This window comes from Durio zibethinus, chromosome 13 (genome assembly GCF_047325235.1).
Source record: "Durio zibethinus cultivar Kanyao isolate XHJ-2024 chromosome 13, ASM4732523v1, whole genome shotgun sequence".
Lineage (NCBI taxonomy): Eukaryota > Viridiplantae > Streptophyta > Magnoliopsida > Malvales > Malvaceae > Durio > Durio zibethinus.
In genome coordinates, this window is record NC_143174.1 from 21,785,003 (window position 1) to 21,796,582 (window position 11,580).

Below are 11,580 nucleotides of genomic sequence, written 5' to 3' on the forward strand. Positions count from 1 at the left end.
TAGGTAAATTTACAAGGGAGAGATGCCAGCAGAGTTTTAACATCTAGTTTGACAAAAGAATCAGTAGGAGTAAACATGTTTTTTTGTTTACAAATGCAAGAGATTTGAAATCAAATTCCACTCCATTCATGACTTCTTATCAGAAGGCTTGACAAAGTTTAGCTCAAACATCTCCTTGCTAAGATGTTCACCAGACTCGCAAAAGCCAGCAAGTTTGCCAACGATTTCAGCATTACCCTGCACATGTTGCATATTCAGATGGTCTGTCCATAATTTGTTAACCAGTTCCAACCTTCTCTGTTTTCCTACTGCTGGAACTTCCCATTTCAAATACAGCATTTGTCTTTCCTCTACTGTCAGTTTTGAGCTCACCTTCTTAGTTAGATACTCTCTTTCTTGCTTAAGTGCCTTGAAGCTGCATTCAACACCAAGCAACAATATGAATTTTCAGATGAAGAGGTTTCCAAAAAAAAAAAAAAATCATGGAAACAAGGATTATTATCTCAATCAACCTTTACAAGAACATTTATTATAATCCCTATGCAGTAGAAACCGACTTAACTAACCTTGATGCTACTGAACCTGCAGGTTCATCACCTAAAAGAGAAGAGCTTGCATTGCCAAGGTCTGCAAAGTGCTGCTCCAACCATGTCAACCTTCTAAGCTCAACTTCCATATATATCTATCCGATCAGGTGGGTTTCCACTGAACAACAAATAAAACTGCGTACGATGTATAATTGAAACATGGCACAAGTGCCATAGCATGACAATCTGCTTCCTCTGATCCTCAAACACTATGTGCCATGGCATTGGAGATTTAGGAATACTATCTGTGTCATCTGTTCCAGCCTCGTTTTCTTCTTCCAGCTCCAACACCTAACCAATGGTGGAGTAACAGAGCATTTTTTTAAAAAATATCAATATCATGATGGTAGCTAATACTCAACATAAATACAATAAATGATGACTAAAAATGTGAGACAGTTCTCACCTTGCAAACCAGAAGCTGCTTTTGATATTGTAGTTTTGCAACCCGTTCATTCAACTTAGTGACATAAGCTCTAATGCTGCAAATGTTCTCCTCAGCTGCATTCTTGAACATCCTCTGCATTTTCTTCACATCAACTGAGTTGGTTTGCCTCGTAGAGGGAGTTTCCTCTCTTGATGAGACGTGTATATCATCAGCCTTTGGAGGAGTAGTTTTAAATGAGCCAGGCGATCTATGGCTATGAAAGATCATTTCATTATCCTGGGGGGCCTTGTTCTCAATCTCATGTTCCATTATCTTCTGAAAAGAAGATAATGGTGTTGGGGAACACCACAGCTCTGATACCATTTGTTGGGCTAAAAGTCTCCAATCCAATCACATCAGCGGAAGCAAAATCAAACAACAAATCAAACACACAAGAGATAACAATTTAACGTGGTTCGATCCAACTGACCTACATCCACGGATAAGAAACAAGATCCACTAGTTGTAGAGAATTACAAACATACATCATATCATCAACCCCACTCAACAATCAATACTCATAAGACACTCTCAATCTCCTCTAGTCCTATGAAGTATTCTCTACCCAAACAAATACAAACCCAAACTCTTGTGCACCTTTTCAACACAACCAAACACATACCCATATGTTCCCATACATCATACCTATGTGGACCCTCTCAATCTCCTCTAGTCCACTCACAAACAAACATACACACCCATAAGACGTAAAGCCCCAATACTCCTATGGGGTGTTTATCCCACAAAACCCTACAACTCTCTTACATCTTTTTCTCATACCTAATCCAGTAGAGACTTCACCTATTTATAACCATACAAACTTGCCCATTAAGAATCTCTCTCCTCTTAGAAATTTTCTCTTGTAAGTCAAACTTGCCTATTAAAAATCCATTTCCTTTTAGAATTCTTCTCTTGCAAGTCAAACTTACCTATTAAGAATCCTCTTTCTCTTGAAATTCTTCTTTTGCAAATCTTCTTGTCTATCAAGCAATATCTGACAAATCTCTAACAAATCTCTTATGGGATTTGAGTCAATATTCCCAACAAATAGTAAGCATCGAGCCCGTATTATTTTTTGCATGTTTGTGCTGTTATTCAACTTGAAAAGAAGAATTTTCTTCTTCTTCAATTTGGTCTTGAGCTCTGGCATCTCTTCACCATTTGAAAGAGATGAAACCAACATGTCTATGGATTTCTGAACATTATCAAGCTTCTTCTCTAATGATGCAATAGTGCTGCCTTCAGAGTTCAACCGAGTGATCTCTTCTTTCAAGTTGGTCCCATGCCCAATCATAATATCTTCAGGAATAGAGTAGCTGCTTGCATATCCTTAATTTCGGACAGCATCTTTGCTATTGCTTCAGCGGTTTCTTTATTCCCTAACTTGTGGGAAGAAACCTCCTTATGTAGTACTTCAAGTGCCCGATTTGCTTCCTCACCAAGCTGCCTGTGTCACTACTCAAGTTTCCGAATTTCATGCACAAGCAAAGATGGATCTGTCGAGGTGGCTGACTGCCTTAGTGTTGAATGTCTTCCAACTGTTTTCCTAGGCCGAGCATCTGGAGCACCTGGAACTGGCTCATTCTCAACTGGAAAAGAGAGACATCTGACTACTTGGCCAGAAGGCCCACATTGGTTCAATCCCTAAAATGATAACAAGATGAGAGTGACAAAATGATGGAACTGAAAATAGATAACATAATTAGCTAATATTTACCTTTTGTACCTTCCGTGATTTTCTTTCTTGTTCTAGTTGGGAGTGTGCAATGTCTCTCTGGCGCTTTAACACTTCCATTTCCCTTGCCATCTGCAAGTTAAGAGTTATTTTTAACAATTAAATTAAAATGACGAGCATAATCCTTATGACAAAACAACTCTTATAGAAGAAGAATAGTTTTTTCTGCTTTCTTAATGAAACATTTATTAATGAAACATTTATGTATACCTCCTGGATTTTCATTTCCTTTTCCATCAATAAAGACTTTAAGCATGAAGCAGAAGAAGGCTCTGGACTTCGTAGTTTAGCTTCAAGCTTTGCCACTTCCTTCTGCAAATACTTTACTAACCTGTGATGAAAGCTCACAAAGAATAATAAAGAAGTTTGTCAGACCCAAAATGAGTAATCAGAATGAAGAGCACAGTCACCTTTGCAGACTGCATAATACTTAGTGATAACATCAAAATTGTTAAATTACTTGGCACATCAGACAGACATGTATTTTGTTTAGAAGCATGCTTTAAACATGTAACCTTAGAGAATAGTTTCAAAAACCTAGTTTCTAGTTCCTTCAGTAACCAAAAAACCCCCAAGAACAAACAGAGGTAGCTGCCATTCTACATACATGGAGTAAGTCCATCTCTATATATATTTTCTTATATTCTACCTTCTTTGCACTAGTAGTTGAGACCAACACATTGAGGAGGTGCCACCATAAGATTAACTTCAAAACAGTCCAATATTACAACATAAAGAATTTTCACTAGTTACCTACTTATCTTGCCATATTTACATGGGCATTGTTGGTAACTTCCTTTGCACTAGTTGCGAAAGAGAGAGTATTCCTAGTTGGCTCCATATGACTTAAAGCTGGACTTATGGTACATATGGTAGCTGTTTGAGCATTCCCCCCAAGTGAGTTCTGCAGTATCCGTGTAAGTTTTGAATCTCTATATGGTAGGTGACCACTTCTTTTTCCACCACTATACACAAACAAACCAAGAAAAGCAAGATTCCTGTGAACTCCAATTTCCCACAAATAAATCTTAAAAATTAGGAAAGAAAGAAAACGCATGGAATCAAGCATATGAATTAACAGATCAGTGACTAGTGCTCCTGATATATTCTTTGAAAAAAGAACATATTGCAATGCACAGGGAGGTTTACCTACTCAAACTCAAACAGAGTGCACACACTAATAAAAATTTGAAATGAATGAGAAACAAAGAAACAGTTCAATCTTACCAGCCTGATAATCTGATGTGACCTTGAGCTTTTATCATTCAAAGCTGTTTCTCCTGTTGCGCCTGAAACAATAATCACAATAATACATAAGCAATAGACAACAATCAATAATCAAATACACAGGAAAAATAAAGCACACCAAGATTTACGTGAAAAACCCTCCAGTGTAGAGGGAAAAAACCATGGGCCACCAGAAAAATCTTCACTATCAAATAATAGTAATACAAAGTTCTTCTCTAGCTAAAACTAGAGCTAATCAACAACTAGAGAAACAATTGAAGAAATCTCACCAAATAAGTGACTCAACAAATACACCCTGCATTTATTCCTAGAGAGCTTCAAACCCGATCTTCACCGTTCAGAATGTAGAACTCTGAATCATAAACCTCCTGACAAGGTTCCAACTCAATCGGACCACGGATCGACTTTCATTCAACCAACTTTCCCTTCTCTTTTTTCTCTCTCTGCTTTTCCTGGCTTTTCTTCTTTCTCTGCTTGGTTTTCAACACACACCTAAAACAACCTCACCTCTTTTTTATTAAGTAGCTAGGGCTCTGTGTAAAATAAAAGATCAAGGCCCATGGCCTTTACTTAGTCCAAAACCACTTACATGAGACTGGACCCCATTTTCCTAACAATCTCCCCCTCCAGCCCCATTAGGAGGAGATTCATCACCATAGCAGTTTCATTTGGAACTTACCTTGGCCAGGGAACTCATTCCGGCCAAGTTACTGCAAAGCTCAAGCTTTTCCCTGGGAAGTATCTTAGTTAACATATCTGCTACATTCTTATCAGTATGGACTTTCTTCAATAACATCTGCTATTTTTCAATCACTAAACGTAACCAATGATATCTAACATCAATGTGCTTTGTTCTAGCATGGTACATGGTATTCTTACTCAAATCTAAAGCACTCTGACTATCACAAAATATCACATACTCTTTTTGATTCAATCTCAATTCAAGAAGAAAACGTTTCATCTAAAGTATTTCTTTACATGCTTCGGTTGCTGCAATATACTCAGCCTCTGTAGTTGACAAAGCAACACTTCTGTAACTTAGATTGCCAAGATACAGCTCCTCCTGCAAGAGTGAATAAATATCCTGAAGTAGATTTCTTACCATCAAGATCGTCTGTCATGTCAGCATCAGTAAACCCTTCTAGAACTGGTTGTGAGACTCCATAAGTCAAGCACATTTTTGAGGTACCCCTCAAATATCTAAAAATCCATTTCACTGCTTCCCAGTGAACCTTCTCTGGATTAGAAAGAAATCTGCTCACTACACCAACTGCATGAGCAATGTCAGGCCTTGTACAAATCATAAGATACATTAAAGAACCGACTACAGAAGAATAAGGAATACTAGACATAGCTAGTTGCTCTTCCTTAGACACTGGACAAGATTTCTTACTTAGATGAAAATGGTTGGCAAGTGAACTGCTAATTGATTTAGCATGTTGCATGTTGAATCTACCAAGTACTCGTTCAACATACTTTTTCTGTGACAACCATAGCTTTCCAGCTCTCCTATCCTGGATAATATCCATACTAAGAATCTGCTTTGCTGGACCTAAATCTTTTATATCAAAGGACTTAGATAATTATTCTTTCAACCTGCAAACCATACTAGCATCTTATTTTACAATCAACATATCATCAACATATAATAATAGGATAATGAAATTACCATTAGAGAATTGTTTAACATGAACACAAGAATTCGCTGCTGTTCTTTTATAGCTATGACTCACTATAAAAGAATCAAACTTCTTATACCACTGTCGCGGAGCTTGTTTCAAGCCATACAAGCTTTTCTTCAATTTGTAAATTAAGTGCTCTTTTTCTTTCACTTCAAAACCCTCAGACTGATTCATATAAATATCCTCCTGCAAATCACCATGTAAAAATACAGTTTTAACATCAAGTTGCTCAAGTTCAAGATTCAAACTAGTTGCCAATCCCAGTACCACTCGAATAGAACTCATTTTTACAACTGGAGCAAAAATCTCATCAAAGTCGATGCTTGATTTCTGAAAAAAACCTTTTACTACCAATCAAGCTTTGTACCTCACTAATTTGTCACCATCTTTTTTCAACTTAAACACCCATTTATTCTTTAATGACCTCTTCCCTGTTGGAAGTTTAACAAGATCATAAGTATCATTCTTTCGCAATGACTCCATCTCTTCTTTCATTACTTTTAACCAATGCTCTCTATCCGGAGTAGCCTGTACATCTTGAAAGCTTTCTGGCTCTCCTTCACTGGTAACTAAAATAAAATCTGAACTTGGATACCTGGTAGATGGCATGCGCTCTCTAGTAAATCTCTTGGGCTGAGACTTTACATCACTTGATGCCGAAGGTAGCTTCCCCTGCTCAACACTCTCAGGTAGAGAGGATTGCTCTCCCTGCTCAAAACTAATAGCATCTGGCTCATCACCAACTGTGGCTGGCTCATTTATATCCCCAAGTTCTGTTTCTTGCTCATTTTCACCATCTGTGGCTCTTTCCTGTGGAATCCCTGTCGGTGTTGAAACATCACACTCAACAGTAACCTGTGTAGTCTTCTCATTTTTCTCAAAGTTTACTATGGTTTTTTTTTCATGAAAGACCACTTTTCTGCTTCTGACTGTCTTTCTCTTTACTGGATCTCATACCCTGTAGCTAAAATTTTCATCACCAATCCTACAAACACACACTGTGTAACTTTACTGTCAAGCTTTGATCTCTGCTCTTTCGACACATGCATGAATGCTTTAAACCCAAAAACTTTCAAGTGAGAGTATGAAGTATCTTTCCCTGTCCACACTCTTTCTGGAATGTCAAAGCCCAAAAGAATTGATGGTGACCTGTTAAGTAAATAACAAGCTGTGTTGACTATTTCACCCCAGAATGGCTTTCATAATTTTATCATCCTCAACATACATCTGACTTTTTCCATAATGGTACGATTCATTCTTTCAGCTATACCATTATGCTGCGGTGTTTCAGGTTCTATCCTCTCATGCCTGATCCCATGCTTTGAGCAATACTCTTCAAAGCCTTTAGATGTGTATTCCCCACCATTATCAGTTCGAATACACTTCAAGGGTAACCCTATCATCCTTTCAACCATGGCATAAAATTTTTAAAAATACTGCAGTACCTGACTTTTGTATTTCAACATATACATCCAAGTCTTACGTGAAGCATCATCAATAAAAGTAACAAAATATCTGCTACCACCTAATGACTCAACCTCAATGGGATCACATACGTCAGAATAAATTAATTCCAATCTGATTTCTTTTCTCTGATAACTTTTACGAAAAAAAACTCTATGATGCTTACCAAACAAACAATAATTACATGAATCGAGAGACATACCTTTGGTCAAGGGAATGAGAGACTGCCTTGCCAAAATCTATAACTCTTTTTCACTCATGTGTGCCAGCCTCTTGTGCCACAAGTTTGCTGAAGCATCATTTTCAACGGTATTTACCTGGTTACCGTTCAATTGCATCCATGTCTTATACATTGTGCAGCATAGTTTTTCCCTTGCAACTATCATAGATCTTTTGAGAAGCTTTCACTGTCCATTTTTTTGTTGGCTTTCATATCCCTCATTATCAAGGACATTAATAGCAAGCAAGTTTATTCTCATATCTAGAATGTGTCTGACATCCCTCAAAGTCAACATGCAGCCTGTACTAGTTTGTACAATAATATCACCAATCCCAATAATCTACGACACATCTTGTTTTCCATCTTGGTACAACTAAAGTCTCCTACTTTGTAAGTTGTAAACAACTCTCTTTTAAGAACACAATGATATGCCGCTCCTGTGTCAACTATCCATTCAATGTCGGGATCACTAACATGATTGCAATCACCATGTGTACAAATCAAAGTAACTGAATCACTATCTGAATTCACTGCTACAATATTGCTATCATCTGAACTCTTGCCTTTCTCATCTTTTCGTTTTTGCTTCAAGATTTTACAGTTTCGTTTTATATGACCTGTCTTACCACAATGGAAACACTTCATTTTACCTCTAGACTTGGATCTATGTTTAGACTTACAAGTTGTAATCTTTTTAACAAGCATAACTTTATTCATACATGTTTTTCTCTCATACAATGCTGCCAATTTTTCTCAAACAATGTGAGCATTTGACTCTTGCGCTACATGATGGAACACGCTGATATCAATCCATTTTTTGATTGTAGCCAGCGTCTTTCTACCTAGCTTCTTCTAGCTTTCATCTTTCATATCTACTGGTTTAGCCGAATCACCCAATACTGGCTCATACAAATCTTTGCAGTATATATGATCCTCCATCATAGGTTTCCAAATTGAATAATTCGATGCTGTCAATTTTATCATGAAACTTGTATCACCCTTCATGATCTCAAACAGAATTTACTTCTATCTTGGGTTGTTTCTGTATCGATGTCTCAAAATAACCCTTGCTCTGATACCACTTGTTACGCCTGAAGCAATAATCACAACAATACAGAAACAATAGACAACAATCAATAATCAAATACGCAGGAAAAATAACGCACACCAAGATTTACGTGAAAAACCCTCCAGTGTAGAGGGAAAAAATCACGGGCCACCAAAAAAATCTTCACTATCAAATAATAGTTATACAAAGTTCTTCTCTAGCTAAAACTAGAGCTAATCAACAACTAGAGAAACAATTGGAGAAATCTCACCAAATAAGTGACTCAACAAATACACCCTGAATTTGTTCCTAGAGAGCTTCAAACCCGATCTTCACCGTTCAGAATGTAGAACTCTGAATCATAAACCTCCTGACAAGGTTCCAACTCAATCGGATCACGAATCGACTTCCATTCAACCAACTCTCCCTTCTCTTTTTTCTCTCTCTGCTTTTTTTGGCTTTTCTTTTTTCTCTGCTTGGTTTTCAACACACACCTAAAATAATCTCACTTCTTTTTTATTAAGTAGCTAGACTCTGTATAAAATAAAAGATCAAGGCCTATGATCTTTACTTGATCCAAAATCACTTACATAAGACTGAACCCCATTTTCCTAACATCTCCCACCTTCCTTTGCGCTGCAGAGTTTGTTAAGTATAAAATGTTAATAATTATACAAATGTATGTCATTTAAATAAAAATGAGTGAGTCTGGAATAAATATGTACGAAGATATAGGAGCTAAAACAATAGAACCAACCCAATAAATAATTGCATCTCATAATTAGAAAATTACCTTCACATATGCCAATTAAGTGCCTCAAATGTTGACTGTCCTTTACAACTTCTTCAACAAGTTTTTCAACAATGGTACCTTTCTGTATTTTGCAAAATAAAATTTCAAAAAGGAAAACTTTGAAATATCAAAAGGATTCATTGTCATAATAAAGAAGTGAAATGAAGCCCCTATATATACCTCAGGATCATCCAAAAGTCTTAGGCAACCAGAATCACGATTCAAAAGGTCTACAACAGTCTCATTGTAAATCTCCAGTGCAGAAAGTTTCAAGACAAAGTCTCTCTCCTGGGTCTGTAAGATTGAAATTCTTAAGCATGACAAGAGCAAATCCCAACACAACTATTTATCAAATTGCAACTCACATTTTTTATGTGTTCATAGATGTGCTTCACAACATTTTCAGTGATTCCTCTCATGGTAAATGTCTTCTCACTACTTTTCTGCCCGTACGCAAAAATTGTTGCTGTAAAATGAAGAAATTGTTAACCATTTTCAAGGTTGCTTTGTCTCTAATGAGAAAAGAAAAGGAAAAGGGAATACAAAATTGAATCTAACCATTGATTCCTGTAAGAGCAGATATGGCAACATCCTTGGCCCCATCTTGGTAAACCTTTTGAGTAGAGCATGATTGATCGAAAACTCTATCCGCCACATTTAAGCTATTTTAGTCAAAATTAGAAAGACACTAATGAAAGAACTTAGTTCCTACTTTCTCAGCAACCAATCAAATCCCCCCAACATATGGACAAAACTTACATGAAGTTGAAATTTGTGAAGTTCCTTTTTAAAAATAATTTAATAAAAAATTCAAACCAATAAATTAATAAAGTTCAATATGAAGATCAATAATATGTAAAAAAAATTATCTAAAAAATTATTTATAATTCAAATTTGATCAATACTTATTTAGTGATAAAAATTTTATCAATATTTTTACTAAAAATTTCTATTTAAAAAAATATATAATTTTTTTAATTTTTTAAAAAATTTTACACATTTAATTTATGTAACAAAATCTTTTAGTTTATCAATTTTAATTTTCGATTTTAAATTTTATTAAATCTTTTTTAGTAGAAAATTTCATGTACTTCACCTAAAGAATTTCTTCCAAGTATTTAAACCCAACATACACACACTCACCATTTCTTTATTCCCCATTAGCCATTAGTTAACATTAGTAAAGTTAAAAACCATTTTCCACAATATTATTAAAAATGAAGAACAATTTTACAGTAATGCGAGAGATACCAAAGCTGTGATGGGTAGCGGGGCGTTCATGATTGGGATTCTCCGGCTCAGCGGTCGCATCCGAACAGTCACCAGAATCTTTTCCTCCTGAAACTTGGGTCCTACAGGGGTCGTTGCCGAAGTCCTTTGTATCTTACACAACGGCGTGGCTGGTGTCCCAACCATCTTCTTAACTAAACCCACTATTAAGATCGACGCTTTAAAAAATCGGAATCAGCTTAAAGAACTTAAAAAGTCTAATAAAGAAAAATAGATCAACATCAAATAACAGGGAGATCAAACTTTTATAAAATAGATTTTTTTTTTACATGTCTTTATTTGCTTTTCTTTTTTGCCATTTTCACATTAAAGCTCACTTTTTACAAACGATCCAACAAAAAATCACCTGAACTATTTTCAAGAAATTTAAAAAAGAAAAATGCTGTAAAAAATGGTAACACTTATCCAAATCCAAATTCTTTCTAAATTTCAGTTCTTGAAGGCCGCTTGGGAAAAATCAAGATTCAATAAATCCGTATAGACAATGCATCGTAGAGGAAATCAAAGTCAAATGTTCATTAGGGTTTCTCAGTAATTTGAGACTTCCGGGAACTAATATTAGTTTTAAATTTGTTTGTTGCGAGGGAGGAGGAAGAAGGAGGGAATGTAACGGATACCTTCATCTCTCTTTATTGGAGATCAGTGATGGAGCCCACTTTATGAGACCCTTGAGCCCAGTGGAAAAAAGTAAAGGCCAAAACATTGGCCCAATTGGAAAGTCTCAACAATCCACGGATACTCGAGCCAACTTGTTTCCAAGCCCAAGTTCAATATGGAGGTGTCGAATTTGAATCTTTTTATTTAAATTTAACGATAATAATCTAAGCACGCGTTTGCTGCAATGAAAATTTTACATATCTTTTTGCTCAAAGAATTCGTTGCCTATAAAAAAAAAAAAAAAAGACAAGGTGGTGAATGATTGGTGATTTTTATGGAAAGGTTAAAAAAAATGCCCTACACGTTTGGAGATACCATGAGACTAAAGTAGGAATATCAAATTTACTTATAATTGATGAAAATTTTAATTTTTTATTTAAAAAAATAAAAAAAATATAATTTTAAATTTTTATTAAATACAAGTATGAA

At 35.9% G+C, this 11,580-nt stretch overlaps 1 pseudogene; it reads right to left on the reverse strand.

The window, feature by feature from the left end:
- Window positions 1-32: 32 nt before the first annotated feature.
- On the reverse strand, window positions 33-10,620 carry LOC111302563 (kinesin-like protein KIN-7B; annotated as a pseudogene).
- Between the last annotated feature and the right edge of the window lie 960 nt (window positions 10,621-11,580).